The 13985-nt window shown below is 40.1% G+C and overlaps 1 protein-coding gene across 2 annotated transcripts in view; it reads left to right on the top strand.

The window, feature by feature from the left end:
- The first annotated feature begins 5857 nt into the window (after positions 1 to 5857).
- The window catches only part of DAAM2 (dishevelled associated activator of morphogenesis 2), a 172396-nt gene continuing 164268 nt past the window's right edge, over positions 5858 to 13985 (top strand). For both annotated transcript variants that reach the window (XM_061470898.1, XM_061470897.1), the window contains exon 1: positions 5858 to 6191. The gene's annotated coding sequence lies outside the window, so the exon portion shown is untranslated. The remainder of the gene's footprint in view (positions 6192 to 13985) is intronic.

Below are 13985 nucleotides of genomic sequence, written 5' to 3'. Positions count from 1 at the left end.
CTTCCCCTTCGCCTTTCCCTCTTCCTTTGTACAGATGTTGCTTTGATTTTCCTGGAAGTCACTGAGGTCTGTGCATTCACAGCTAAAGACTAGGAACTGACTGTATTAGTAACCTACTCTTGGTTGGAACAAAGCATGCTGATTTAGATCATTGCTAATTAAATGGTGGTCAGTAGAAAATCAGGCGTTCCTTAAACACTTCCAGAACTTAAAAAGCCCATATGCCGCTCCCCACTATGCAGCTAAACAAATCCATGCACGTAAATCAGGGAAAGAAAAGGAAAAATCTCCCCAGACCATTTAGATCCCAACCTAATTTTAAAATTATTATTAGTGAAATCCTGTGTTACAGTGCAGCCCAAGGTGGTCTTTGGATTTTTTTCAAAGAGGAGGAAAAATCCTTGAAATGAAAAATGTTGAAGAATATCATTATACAGACTTTTGTTGGAACAGCTGCCTAAGGACAAGCTAACTCCAGCCCTCCCTACTTCAGATATGTAGTATATCTAGCCAAGAACACGTGGTTACTAATGTTTGTGATACAGATCATCTGTCTGCGTACTGCACCTTTCTGTAAGGTGACCGTTTATTGGAACATAGCTTTTTGTTGGTTGTTTTTTGTTTTATCTTTGAATGATTCCTTCTGAATATAAGAAGATATACACAGAAATAAGCATTAAAAATGATGGGGAAAGCAGAGAAGGACTCCATTTTACAAATCAGTGCCCTCTGTTTAGCTAACTGAAAAGCAGAAAGAAACAGAAAGAAGTTCAGCTGGTCTATTATCCCTGAGAAAGTATCATGAATAGGTTCAAAACATTCATAAGGTGTTAGTTGTGAACACAACCCAAGTTTCTTCAAGGCAGGCAAATGAAGTCACAGTGAAGTTGGTGGTTACAAATGTTTAGAGTAGTCAGAGACTGCCAACTGCCTTTAATTGCTGGCAGATGATTGATGTTTTAGTGGCAGAAAATTTAGTCTAATTCTGGTTGATTCTGTGTCCTTTGCCTTCAGGGATCTGGGTTTGAGCTGGGCTGTTATCTGAAAACATAGTTGCACTTTCAAGATGTTTGAGAAATACCAAACAAAGCTAAAGGGAGAAACAGGACAATTCCTGTAGAATTTCCACAATTTTTTCTTTTTTTCCTTCAGTTGGAGTAATCTCTGACTTTTGCATTCCAACACCTTGTAAAGCTTTTCTCCTTTCTGAATGGCAAATGCCTTTTTCCTCTTTCCATAGCTGTTGTCTGAGTTGCAGCAAATACTGATGGCTTTTCTTTCAGGCTTGCGTGTTCCCTTGTCAGCAAACAACCTGTGCAGACCACTCACTAAATCTTAACCAATACAGGAGAAAGAGTTATAATGGGCTTGGGAAGCCAATGAAAGAGAAGCAGCTGTATACAGGAAAAACACAGGGAAAAGGATGAAATTGGAATCTATCATCTCCAGGATAGTCCAAACTAACATCTTATATCTTATTTTGATGGATACAGATTTTAATGTAGTTGTAGTTGACTAAGTTCTGTGGCATGGACATTTTATAATGGGGGAAAAAAAACCTTTTAACTTAAAAACAATTGGCAGAAGTATTTTGAGAGCTAGTATATTGATTGAAGGCATTGCTGAGGAATGTTATCTTCATGTTGAAGGCTATAACTTTCATTACCTGCACAAATCCTACAGATCTGATAAGGCTTAAGTTTAAGGAACAAATTTATTTTCTTTCAACCAATTTGTTTCTTTTTGCTGAGAAAATAAGCCCACTAAAAATAAACATTTGTACTGGGTTTGTAGTGGCAGCTAACTAAACCATTTTTCCATGGTGTCAGGAATGCTGCAGAAAAAGTACACCAGCAATACATCAGATGCAAGCTAACCTCAACAACAGTAAATTCTGCTGCAGTTTCACTCAAACATCTGCATGCATGCACATGTATAAATGCATACACTCACATGCAGGTATGTACACACATTGTGATTCATCAGGTGGAAAACAATCTTGTGGCACTAATAGTTTTAATTTTTAATTAAGAATGAACATTATTTCAGATGAGCATTGTCCAGATCCCTACTTTTTTAAAGTTCAAAGCAATTTCGTTCTCAAGCTGCAGTACTAGCACATTAAAGATGTGGGTAAGGACTGAAAAGTTTTAATCTGAAATTTATATACCCCTGAATTGGAGTATGTTTTCATCCTTCTTCATCAGGAAGTCAGTGGGAGTGGAATCTAGCCCTTAGATCTGATGGTGTGGTTTGAGCCCAAAGATAGAAATAATTTTAGAAGAATTATATTACCTAAAGGAGCGTATATGCATGTCTGTGTTGAATTGACCATATATGCCTCATTTCAGCCCCTCAGCAACAGGGGACAGAATTTCTTGTGGCTCTTTGATATGTAAGGATAGTGATAAGTAAAGATAATGTTAGTATATAGTGGTAATACTGCTCTGCATGTCAGACTCAAGAGATGCTCAAAGTGTTGTGTGGTATTTTGGAGACTGGGAGACATGCAGAAACAATCTCTGTAAGGAGGCTGTGAAAGCCTTGCTAGTTCTGTAGCCTGTGGTGGCTGAGCTGCAGACACTATAGCTTCCCTGGCTGGTGGTGTCAGGCAAGGCATGTGGCCGAGTTCACAGAGCTGTGGTGTTTAATCTCATTGTCAGATGGACCAGGCAGCCTGGCACTGGGTCTCCTCTCACAATGGGCAGTTTTGTTGTTAGATTAATATACCCGTGTCCTTTTGTTTTGACAAGGGATTTGACAAACAGTTCATAGCTCCAGAGGTGGAGCAACATCTCACAGAAGCTTTTGCTTCTGCGGTCTATAAGGAACCTGGTTTTGAGCAGCAAATAATCTATTTGGTTTTGTATTTGCCTTTCCCCTTGTCTTTTCACTCTTTACTATTAGGCACCCTTATACACCAATAATACCCTAGCGTTTTGGTCTTGACCTTGGTCATCAGAGCCTAAAAATGCTTATAGAAATAAGCAGGTGATTTCTTTAATGGTCTTATTCCCAAACTCAGAAGGAGCTGCCTTTGTGGGTACGTTTATGCTGTCTTGGGATGTAGACCTTACATGATACACTGTCCAGAAAGAGAAACATACCTTCTATCTTTCTTGGTAGCTTTGGAATGACTTCTGGTTTGCTGCCCCACATAAGCTAAGACACCAAAATAGCTCCTATTAAATATCACATCTTGTGCAAGGGGATTGCTCTGCAGAATCAAACATTTTTGCAAACTTACAACACTTTCCAGTTTTCACTGAGGTATCTGCATTGCAGTATTTAATAACAAAAAGCTGGCTTCTCTGTCATCTTTTGGCCCAAGCTGTTACTAATACAAGTATTCAATTATATAACACCACAGTTTAATGGACTTTTTTTGTTATTGGGGAAACAGTCACAGAAAGAATCAGTGATTTATCTAGTTTCATTTACTGCTGACTAAATATTGAAGCATGCAGCAGAACCCAATTTCTATGTCCTTTATTTTATTTAATATACCACACATTTCTCCTACAGCCAGTAATAGAAACCAGGAGTTGTGCTGTAACCATTAGACAGTGCACTGTCAATGGAACATCCAGATGTTGCGGGGGTGGGGGTGTGTGTGTGGTGTGTGTGCAGCTTTCACAAGGGATTATGAGCAGAGTAAGGAGCAACGTATGTAAGGAACAGTAGATGCTCTTTTTTACCTTAATATTTATGGTGGTTAGATCATTCTGGTCCAGTGGCACAAGCCTGTTTCCTGCTGGGCATATTTTGGTATTCTGTATGTTCTTGTTTTGTGTACCTGCAGCAATGGAGCATGGCTTTAGCTACCCCAAATCCCCATTTCTCTCCATTATTGGTGTCTTTGCCATTCACTTCCCCATCCACTGTAGCACCTTACCCTGTTTTCTTGTAGGTAGACTCTGACTGTTTTGAACATACCAGAATAACTTTAGCTGAGGTATCAAATGGATGATCAGCTTTGTCTTAAAGACAAACATTCTTTTAACTTTTAACTAATGGACAAGATCCATTTGTCTTGGTTACACTGTATCGTAATAAATGGTACAGTGTGCTAAGGTGAGAAGGGAGATGGTGTCAGTAATGTGAGCCTATCTAACCCTTGTCCCTTGGCCTGCTGCTGCAGGTTAGTTAATTTCTAGGGCTTGATACAGGTCTTTGTCTCCAGAATCTTGGCTGGAGGAAGGAGAGGGAAGCAAGAGAAGGAACTGGTTAATCATTCTCACCTCTTCTTTCAGCTCTTCTTTCCTCTTCCAATGAGAAACTGAGAGGATGGTGGCAAAATGGGAGGACCAAGAATGTTAGGGGGAGCTCAAAAAATGGAGATCAGCTGCAGAAGTACCTGGCATGCAGAAGGGGCAAACAGGGAATAAAGGGACAGGGGCTTGGAGGTTAAGATGAAAAAAGTAAGCAGAGATGTGAGTGGAAAGTGAAGAGTAATAGACCAATGGAAACATGTGAACAGACGGAAGGATTGATGTAATTTAGAAGATCACTTCTATTGTGCATCACATATAGCTTGTATGTGTAAATCACAGAAAACTTTCCCAGGCTTTATGCTGAGAAAGGCAGGAGCACACTACAGCTCATGCTAGAGGAATATTTATGGGTCCCTGTGGTTTAACACAAGGTTAATAATGCTGAATATTATAATTCAGTAACGTGGCTAAATGGCTACTTAGCTTACAGGGTAAAATGCATACATGCTGGCAGTTAGCGGGTAGCTACTGAGCCAGCTTGTGAAGGACCATTAGCATCAAAAGGGCTGGATTCAGCTTCTGGTTTGTACCCATGTTGTTATACCAAAGGAACAAAGAAGCTGAAGGACATTATAGCTTGCTAACATTTGCACCCATTCCGTGCACCGGTGTGTGTGAAGGCAGAGAGGACAGGACAGTGTTGGCTCGGTCTCATCTTGTTTGGTTTGGCCTGCCAGTTTGAAGGCAATCTCTTTCCCCTGTAACTTACTTTCTCTGTTTGTGCCATTACATATATACATATTTGTGTATATGTATGACTTTCCCTTGTGATATGTGTTGATTGGTGTTGTCATCATGAAAGTTCAGTTATTGTAATGAAAACAAATGACTTACACATACAGAGAGCAAACCATATATTTCCATGAGTTAAAAAAACAGATGGTATTACTATCTCCAAATTTTAGCGTTACTGTTTGACATAAAATGTGGTTTCTTCCAGTGCAGACAGCAGCACATGAGTCAGGCAACTCCCCCATATTAATCTAGCTATTAATATTATTAGATACATTTGAAAGTGAAGTCAGAAAACAAGCTAGAAACAGGGGTTTACACGGGATTAAAGCTATCCAGAGAATGACTGAAGAGGAAAAACTGGGAAATTAGGGCTTTTATTCAGTTAAGTCAGACCCTCTCTGTTACGGGGAATAAAATCCATTCAGGTCGCAATGACCCGGGTTGCCAGGGGATATCCCTCACCCTAGTACCGCCGTGGGCTGTGGGAAGGGAGCGGTGCCCAATTGCAGCACCGGGCACGGGGCTGGAGGGATTGCACCAAGCCCCACAAGGGGCCCCGCACTCGCGGTCCAGGGAAAAATGCGGCCGCTCCCGCTGCTGCCGTCTCCTCCGCGGCGCGGTGATTCCCGCCTAGCTGCAGAAGGTGCGAAGGAAGCAGAACTAGCATAAAAAGTAAAACCAAAACCAACGCAACACCTGAGAGCCTTTAATGAAAACTCTATAGAGGAGCGTTGGCCCTGTTGCCAAGGCGCGTAGGAGCCAAGCCTATCCTGCAGTGGTTACGCCCGGGCTGGAAAGGGCAATTACCCCCGGCTCCAGGCGCCGGCCCGGGCAGCCCTGGTGGCTCCTGGCCGGCGGCGGGCCGGAGCTTGTCCCTTTAAGAAAACGCAGCACAGTAGCAGGGGCCGGCCCTGCCTCCCGAAGCCTACAGCGCCGAGTGGGGTTGGGGAATGGGAAGCAGTTCCTGATCTGGGGCCGAGAGAGCGCACACGGCAGCAGTAGGAGCAGCAGGAGCAGCAGCAGGAGCCGCCGGCACAGCCACCCCGACTCCACTCGCTCAGCAGCATCAGCGTGGGGATCAGCCCTCTGCCTGGCTCCCTCGCACGGGGTGGACGGTCCTGAGCACGGAGCTCGGCTGCTGTAAAAAAAGCAAGTAGGAAAGTATACAGCTGGATAAAACTGGTAAGTCAAACTAAAGTTACATCCTCCTCCTTGGGCTGCAGTTTCCCAGTCTCTGAATTTGTAATAGTTTTTTTTTTGTCTTTTTTTCAGTAGGTTTTTTTTGGTGGTTTTTTTTTTTTTTAATTGTCTTGTAAGCAGAGCAGCTGAGAAAACATGGAGGCAAAATAAAAGTGTAAAAAACCCTGAGGATTTGTCAGTGTTCGTGCTATTTTTAAATCGTCTTTCCACACTGACGCTTTGCTGCAGGAGTGGGGAAGGGGAAACCAGCAAGTGCTTTTGTATGTGGAGGGAAAGCAAGCTGCTAAGAGTTGTCATTGACTTTTTCAAGGAGAGGATTAAAGAAGGGGGAGCCCACAAAAAAAACTTTCAAGAAGACTGAAGTGACTTGTCATTTACTTTTCCAGAGTGAAAACAAATCTCGTGTTAAACAGTTTTAAAACCGACTGGAATGTGTGCAACAGGAATAAGAATCTGTTTAAAACTGTGCTATCAGTGAAAATCTGGATGCCAAAGTATTGCCGAGCGAGTGTCGTGTATGTTTGTTTAACTAAATACACGGGCAGCCCTGGACTAGCAGAGGCAGTAAATGCCATTTTATTTGCTTCGGACAGAGGGCGACGTTGCTGCACCTGGGATAACCCTCCCTGGGACAGGGAGCTGTTAAAAACTCAAGTGAAAGATCGACTAGCGATACTTTAAATCATTAAAGCAGAATTTGTTCACACATGCCGAATGCTGCAGCATTAGCATTAGCATCCAGTTAGTCGATGTCTTTAATTTATATCTCCTTAAGTTGTAGAGGTTGTTTGCTTAAGAGATTATCTGAATTATAAAGAAAAAAAATCTAAATAATATTAATCAGATCTAGAAATTAAAGCCTGGTGATGACCCTGTTATCTTTTCTGGAATGTGTTGTGGGGTCAGCATGGATAGAGAAAGGCAAGGAAAGCATGGAATTGCTTGACAGACACATTACTCGGTGTAGGAGGTGAAGAAAAACTCTCAATGTTGATCAAGTTGCAGGCAATCCAACTGTCAAGTTAGACATCTGATATGGGAACATATTCCTTGTATCCAGTATGGATATGTAGCAGAGATTGGAGATTTGTAAGCTGAATAGTAAAACCTGTAAACCCTAATGACTGAACAGAACATTGTGAAGTAGTTTGGGGAAAGGGAAGGGGCAGACATGCAGCTTTCTTCACGGAAATCCCAGTACCACTACTGGTACTGATAGAGGCTGATAGAGGCTGATAGTTGTGGCATATTTTGCCCATATATAAAAAAGAGTTAGAGAATACAGCAATAGACTGTCCTTACCTCTGCGTGTGTATTTTTGCTTATGCATACCCTGTTGGGTATAAGAACATTCTGCCACTTTGTGGAGTAGGAACTTAGGTTTCAAAGGCTTTGAAAGGAATGAAAGTATTATTTTAAGTGGTCCAGTTCTATTGTAAGTGGAGAAGGATCAGAGCTGTTAAGTTCCTGTCTGATACAACCACTACAGAACTTGTTTCTGTTCTGACTTGGGGCTCTGGTTGTGCCTTGAACAACAAGGTGTTTCTGTCTGGCTTTATTCCTGTAACTGACAAACCACATGCAGAAAGATTTGCAGGTTTTGGGCCCTTAATGGACATGCTGGGCAAAGCAGATTAGGAGAGCTGAATGGCCATATGGAATGTAGTCATTCAAACTCCCAATTATTGATAATTTTCCCACCTCATTGAAAAGTTTAGACTGCTACTATCTCTGCTGAATCAGTGGAGTATGTGAGCGGAAGTCAGCTTAGTTGCAAGAGTCAGTTACACAGTTATGAGGGAGTGCATCTTTGGGATATTAATAGGTTTTGAGGATAAAAATAGCCATTTCTTTGTACTCCTTATAGTCCATTTGACATCCAGGTATCAATGATCCTTTGAAATGATTTTCTAGATTAGAGGAAAGATTCCCCTCTTCAGTTCGTCTTTGAACTAGCAGGCACTAGACAGATGTCCAACTCCTGCTTCTGTAATTTACTGAGGACTCTCTTTCACTTTCCTATAAACAGACTACTTGGGATTACTTAGCTGTCCCCCGTGTGCTGTGCAGGACATGCTGAACCCCTGGGCAGTGGAGCAAGTGCATTGAGAATCATAGAGCTATCATCATCTATGTGCCCTGCAACAGTTTTGTACCTAGCAGATGATTGTCCTGGTTACAAGGCTAATTTATTTACTGAAAAGTGTGTCTCCTCCACTGTCACTGATGTTCAGCTAAGCTCTATCAGTTACATTTCCCAATCTATTTCATGTCTGCATGACATGTTTAATATGGTAGAGTGATTTTAGTTCAGTTCTACTTGCTGACGTTTCAAATTAAAAACTTTGCTTCACAAATGGAAGAGACAGTTTGATGTGTCTGATCCTATTTGTACTATGTTGTTTGGAAATTCACTTTAATATGCATTTTATTTTGCTCCTGAGTGTTTTTCTTTGAGTTACTTTGTACCTCAGAATCCACACTGTAAGTCTGTCTGTGGCTGATGCTGAGGTCATGCACTTAACTCCTGCAGAGTCTCCAAAATGTGAGCTTAATATGACATGTGTGTGATATTTAAAATGTGAAGAAATCCTCCATCTATATTTGTGTCAAGTTAAAGAAATGGAGCTTTCTTGAATAGCTTTTTTCATTAGAGACTGTTCTTTCTATCTGCCAGGAGATAACTTATGATGTTGGCAGTACTATTAATTCTGTGCATTGGAGCACTTGTCTACAACTTGCTTACACTGACACTGCCCTCTGAGAGAGTCTTGCTCTGGCAAGACTCATAGTTACTCAACAGATTACTGACAGGTCAGTTTCTAATGTTGTTTTTGGTCTTTTGCAGAACTTCACGTTCTTGTTAGTTCATCTTTGAGCATCTTATATAGTCTGCTTCATAAAGCCTATTGCAAAATCATTTCCCTGAGGAAGTTTCTGGCTTCATGTAGTGCAGGATGGCTTCATCAAGGGTTATGAAGGCCTGTGATACTCACATAGTTGAGCTGAATGTGGTCTTATTCTTTGTTGTATATAAGGCCTCTTTTTGCTTTATATAACAGAAGCAGAATTCCAACTTAAAACCTCAGTTTCATATCAAATGCTCACTGTGCTGACAGTATAGTAACCTGACTTGTTCTTTCATAACAGCTTTCATGGACAATTTTTTTACACTGAAAAGTGATAGATCTGTTTTTATGTCTGATTTATTTTCCTGTCTCTACTTTTGCAATCATTTGGAATGCCACATTTTCCATTACACAAAAGATATGTTTATCAGGATAAGTGGTGATCTCTCAAGTTGCTGTCCTGTGCAACATCAAAAAATGTTGACTTTCAGGGAAGGTGAAGAAGAGCAAATAAGACTTAATAGCTCTGAAGCTGGAAATGGAAATGAATTATTGCAGGAATGTGTTCCCCAAAGAACAATTTTGGTGGAGTACATCCCTGTATGCAGCTAGTCCCAACTCTTCCAGACTATTAGCCGATGCTCATTTGCATGAGCATCCTCCAAGGAATTAATTTCTTTCTGTCTTCACATATATACAGCTGTCATCTTGTATCTGAGAAAGTTGATGACTGAGTTGTTCCTTCATCTTACCTGTAGTTACAAAGTTCTTTTCTTAACCAGATTAATCAGAATCCGTGGAAAACTTCAGTCTGTCTCTGATCTCAATCCATTATTGAGAATATTATTTCTTAAATGTAAAAAATAATGAACAAGAAGGCTGTATAAAAAAAGCCTAAAACTTTTAGTCACTCTACCAGTTTAATTATACTTATAAAAACATGGTAGTGACCTAATATATCATTAAATAATCAAATTTAAATACTGCACTGACCTTGCCAGCCAGTAAATCAAAGCAATGGTGAAATCCCTTTTGTTCTCTGCTACACCCTGAAACCTGTGAAATAATCTTCTGAGCACTGAGCAAAAGTATGTATCAAGTTGCTGTGTTTTGGAGCATGAAATGGGGAAAAGAGGTAGGAATTTCTAGATTCTTAGGGACTAAAGAAGGCCCTGCTGAGATTCCCCCTTCTTTTTTTTTATGATTGGATAAATTCAAGAGGCCATGGATTTTAAATGTACCATATGAGAAGAAAAGACAGTGGCTGCTGGCAGCACTGTTATTTAGTATGGGCTGCACTTTTGTGTGCCTTCATTGGAAAGGTTAGGTTTTATACTCAGGTCTGCTGCTTACCATCCTGTCAAATATTCCTTTGGGGAGGCGTGGTAGGATAGTTGATTCACAGTGCAACTGCTGACTTTTAAAGTGGAGTATAGAGCAAAACCTGTTCTGAAGTCTGCATCATTTTTAGCTTCCTGCTCTCATGCATTGTTTTATTTGAGAAACCTGACATAGTGAGAAATGTGGATGAGCAGGAGCATCAAATAATGAACTTTTATGCCATGTGGTGTATAACACAACATCCAGGTGCACCAGGTAGGCTACGGACACCCTTTGCAACTGCCTTTTCAGTTCTTTTCGCTTACATTTCATGTTTGGTTTGGGGGTTTGTTTTTCTTTAGTGGGGTGTTGTGTCATTTTGCCAACATGAAGCATTAGCCAGATTGTGTGTCTAGCTCTGCAGGCTCTTTCTAGATGTATCAAGACCTATAACTTTACCTATATCTGTCTGCTAACTGGCATGATCATATAGTTGTTTTTATTTTGAAATCCACAGAAAGTATATGGAGAAACACTAATTTCATTTCTCCAAGAGAATCTTTTCCAGCAGTTCATGAAACCTGAGCTTGTGCCAAATGAAAAGCTTTTGTGTTACCATTTTCAGTTAATTAAACAAATAAACACCAAATCCCTTACAGCAGCAGTTTTATAAATATTGTGTATGTGCATGTATGTGCATGCCTACACTGGTGCTACACTGTCATGTTGACAGCTTGGGCCTTTTACAGAAGGCTGGGCATTAGTATACACTTTCAGCTACAGGATGGAAAGATGCAGGGATGCAGGGGATGAATGATGTTTTGTTTTTCTTTTTTTTAAATACATCTTAGTGCAGCTGAACTGACACAAAATAAACTAAAAGCTTCAGTATTTGCATCAAAATGATAATTTTTTGTTAGGGTACTTTTTTGAAGAAAACATGCTAAAGGCTCAATTTTTATCTTCTGGTAAGCAAAACCCCTGTTTTTCTGGCAATTTGGTACTTTCATAAAATGAACAGTAGTTTGATGAAATGTGCGCAATTTGCGTGTGCTAAAAGGCTGGGTTTTCATGAATAGAAAGGTACACTGGCAACTTGGGCTGAGCTACCTCTTGGCACCCACATCTCTTTATTAACCACAGATCTCAGTAAGCTGAAGGATTATTATCTTCTAAAAATCCTGGACAGCTTCCTTGATGCGTTGGATTTCTTTTGTTTTCATTTTAAAAAAGCCAAATTCATTTAGTTTGGGTGAAAGCTGTTAAACTGACAGCCCTGGAAGACCACAGTCCCTTTGTTCAGCCACAGAACAAGTGATGCCTTGGGCCATGGCTGAGTTGGCTTCCCCAGTGCTGCTCTCTAGCTGTGTGTTTTGGTTGGGTCAGAGGATCAAACCTCTGCAGTTTGTCCAGCATCTTTCTGTTAGACATCTCTTTTTTTTTTTTTTTTTTTGGACAGCATTGTCATATTACTGACAAGGGCCTGACTGGTTAGATTTGGGGTGGCGTATTCTGTAATCTGTTTATGCCAATAGAAGCCCTTGTGATGTTTTTTTTTTTTAAGTGACAAATAATAATATGGCAAATGTGCTCACTTGTTAGGACAGCCTTGATCAATTCAATTCACATGAGCAGCCATGAAATGGGAATGGTTTTGTTGGTTAACCAGAATGGATACAGCCTAGTGACCTGATGGGAAGGCATACTGTAGACTATTACCAGCCCTGTGAATCATTCAATCACCTGATGCGGTTTTCAGTACCCCACTTGCATTACACAAGTCCTGTGCTTTTAGGCTCTGCGTTCCTTGCCTGATTCACAGGCCCTTTGGAAAATTGCATGCTTAATTTGCATTAAGCTCATCCAGAAGTCAAAGACTGAACTGCAGATACTTCCTTTGAGAGTGGGAGGTGGAACAGAGGGACCATATGACAGCGGTACAGAGGTTGTGATAGTACCTGCAAGGATGTGTAATAACTTAAACGCAGACTAAACTCGTTTTGGCAGGATGTTGTATTTAAGAAAACGAATGAACAAAACAAAAAAACAGCTAAACAAACTGTTTTTAAACATTATACAAACTTGTATTTTCATGTTTGCATATATGTTTTTTCCTGAGATTTAAACTGTCTTTTAAGCAAATTCTGTAGAAAAAAAATCTTTTATTTCTGTCTATAGAGCACTTGGTTATAAAAGTATATATTTGTACTGGAAGCTGTTTTTCACTCTTTGTGCTGGCTATTTTTTAATGACACACTACTCAGGTTATAGAGTGAAACTTGGCAAGGTAGTTCTCACTTTCTGTTTCTTGTTCACTTCTCTAACAGTTCTTTCGTCGTCTAATACTGTGCAGCATTTGGGTTGGAAGCCCTTCAGGGAATTATTCATGTGGAACAACCTTTTATTTTTATTTTTTTTTTTCCCACTTAAGAAAACTCCTGAAAACAAATGGCGAGTTAGCTTTCAGTCAATAATATGCTCTTGCCAGCCATCCTGTGTCATGCTTAAGGTGGCTGACTGGTAGGTGAAATTAAAATGGAAAAATGCAAATATATATATATATATATATATATATATATATATATATATATATAAAATCCAGTCATGTTATTTTTTTCCTCTGATTCATTTATCTTTTCAAGACACCTTAATTAGCTGTAAAGAAGGCAACGACTGCAGAGCTTTGACTTTGAGAGTAATAGAGAAAGAAGAAGAAAGTGTGACTGTCAGGGTTTGGAGACTTAAGCCCATGCTTGCTACTTTGACTCCTTTCATGTCCCAAGGCCCAGACAGTCAAAATAGCTCAGAGCTGCATTTTCACTTTCTCAGACTGAGAACCAAATGGTATTAATAGCCAGGCATTCAATGTGCAAAATTCTTTAGGAAAATACAGCATCTCATACCTCAGCAATATTTGAACTCTCTTGAAGGACTTGTCTCTCATCTTTACTTGGCGGTTAACAGGAACCTTTCCATATTTCAAATAGATTTGCTAATCTGCACAGGGTGCTGTAAATGCTTTATTAAAGGAAGCTGTTTTTTAATGCCCTTGCACATTTTCAAAATATTTCTTTGGGAACCAGAGCAAAGATCAGACTCAGAACTGGAGTTCCAGTAAAGGCTACTTGCAATATGGCTAGTTTTCCAATCCAGCCTTTAAGTTGTGGGTTGTTATTTTTGCCCTTCAAAATATTTACTTAATTTATAAACTACTTTGACTCTAAAAATATGCTAGACCGACAGGGGAACCACTGTATCATTCTCAGCACTTAGAGTTTCTTGTGGGATAATGGTCACAGGGAACTGGTGGGTTACTAAATAGGTCTAGTGACTGCTTCCAAGGACCACCTTTTGTGGAGCACAGCTGAAAAACCACCAGAACAAGCCAGCACCAAAGGAATGTTTTTGCATTAAAAATTTGTGTTCTCTTCTGCTCCATCAAATGTAAGAGGTCAAGACTGATAAACAGTCTTGGTGTGTGTGTGGACAGGGTTAGATAGTATTACTGTACAACAGTATGTAGTAAACAATATAAAATATAAAATAAATATATATTTGTGTGAATAATGGTACATGGATACATGTAGGTAGGAGAGTGATCGTTGCT

The sequence above is a fragment of the Pezoporus flaviventris genome, unplaced genomic scaffold (genome assembly GCF_033815535.1).
Source record: "Pezoporus flaviventris isolate CSIRO_AGI_PZ_B2104156 unplaced genomic scaffold, CSIRO_AGI_Pfla_v1 ptg000066l, whole genome shotgun sequence".
In the NCBI taxonomy this organism is placed as follows: domain Eukaryota; kingdom Metazoa; phylum Chordata; class Aves; order Psittaciformes; family Psittacidae; genus Pezoporus; species Pezoporus flaviventris.
This window is presented reverse-complemented; position numbering and strand designations above follow the sequence as displayed.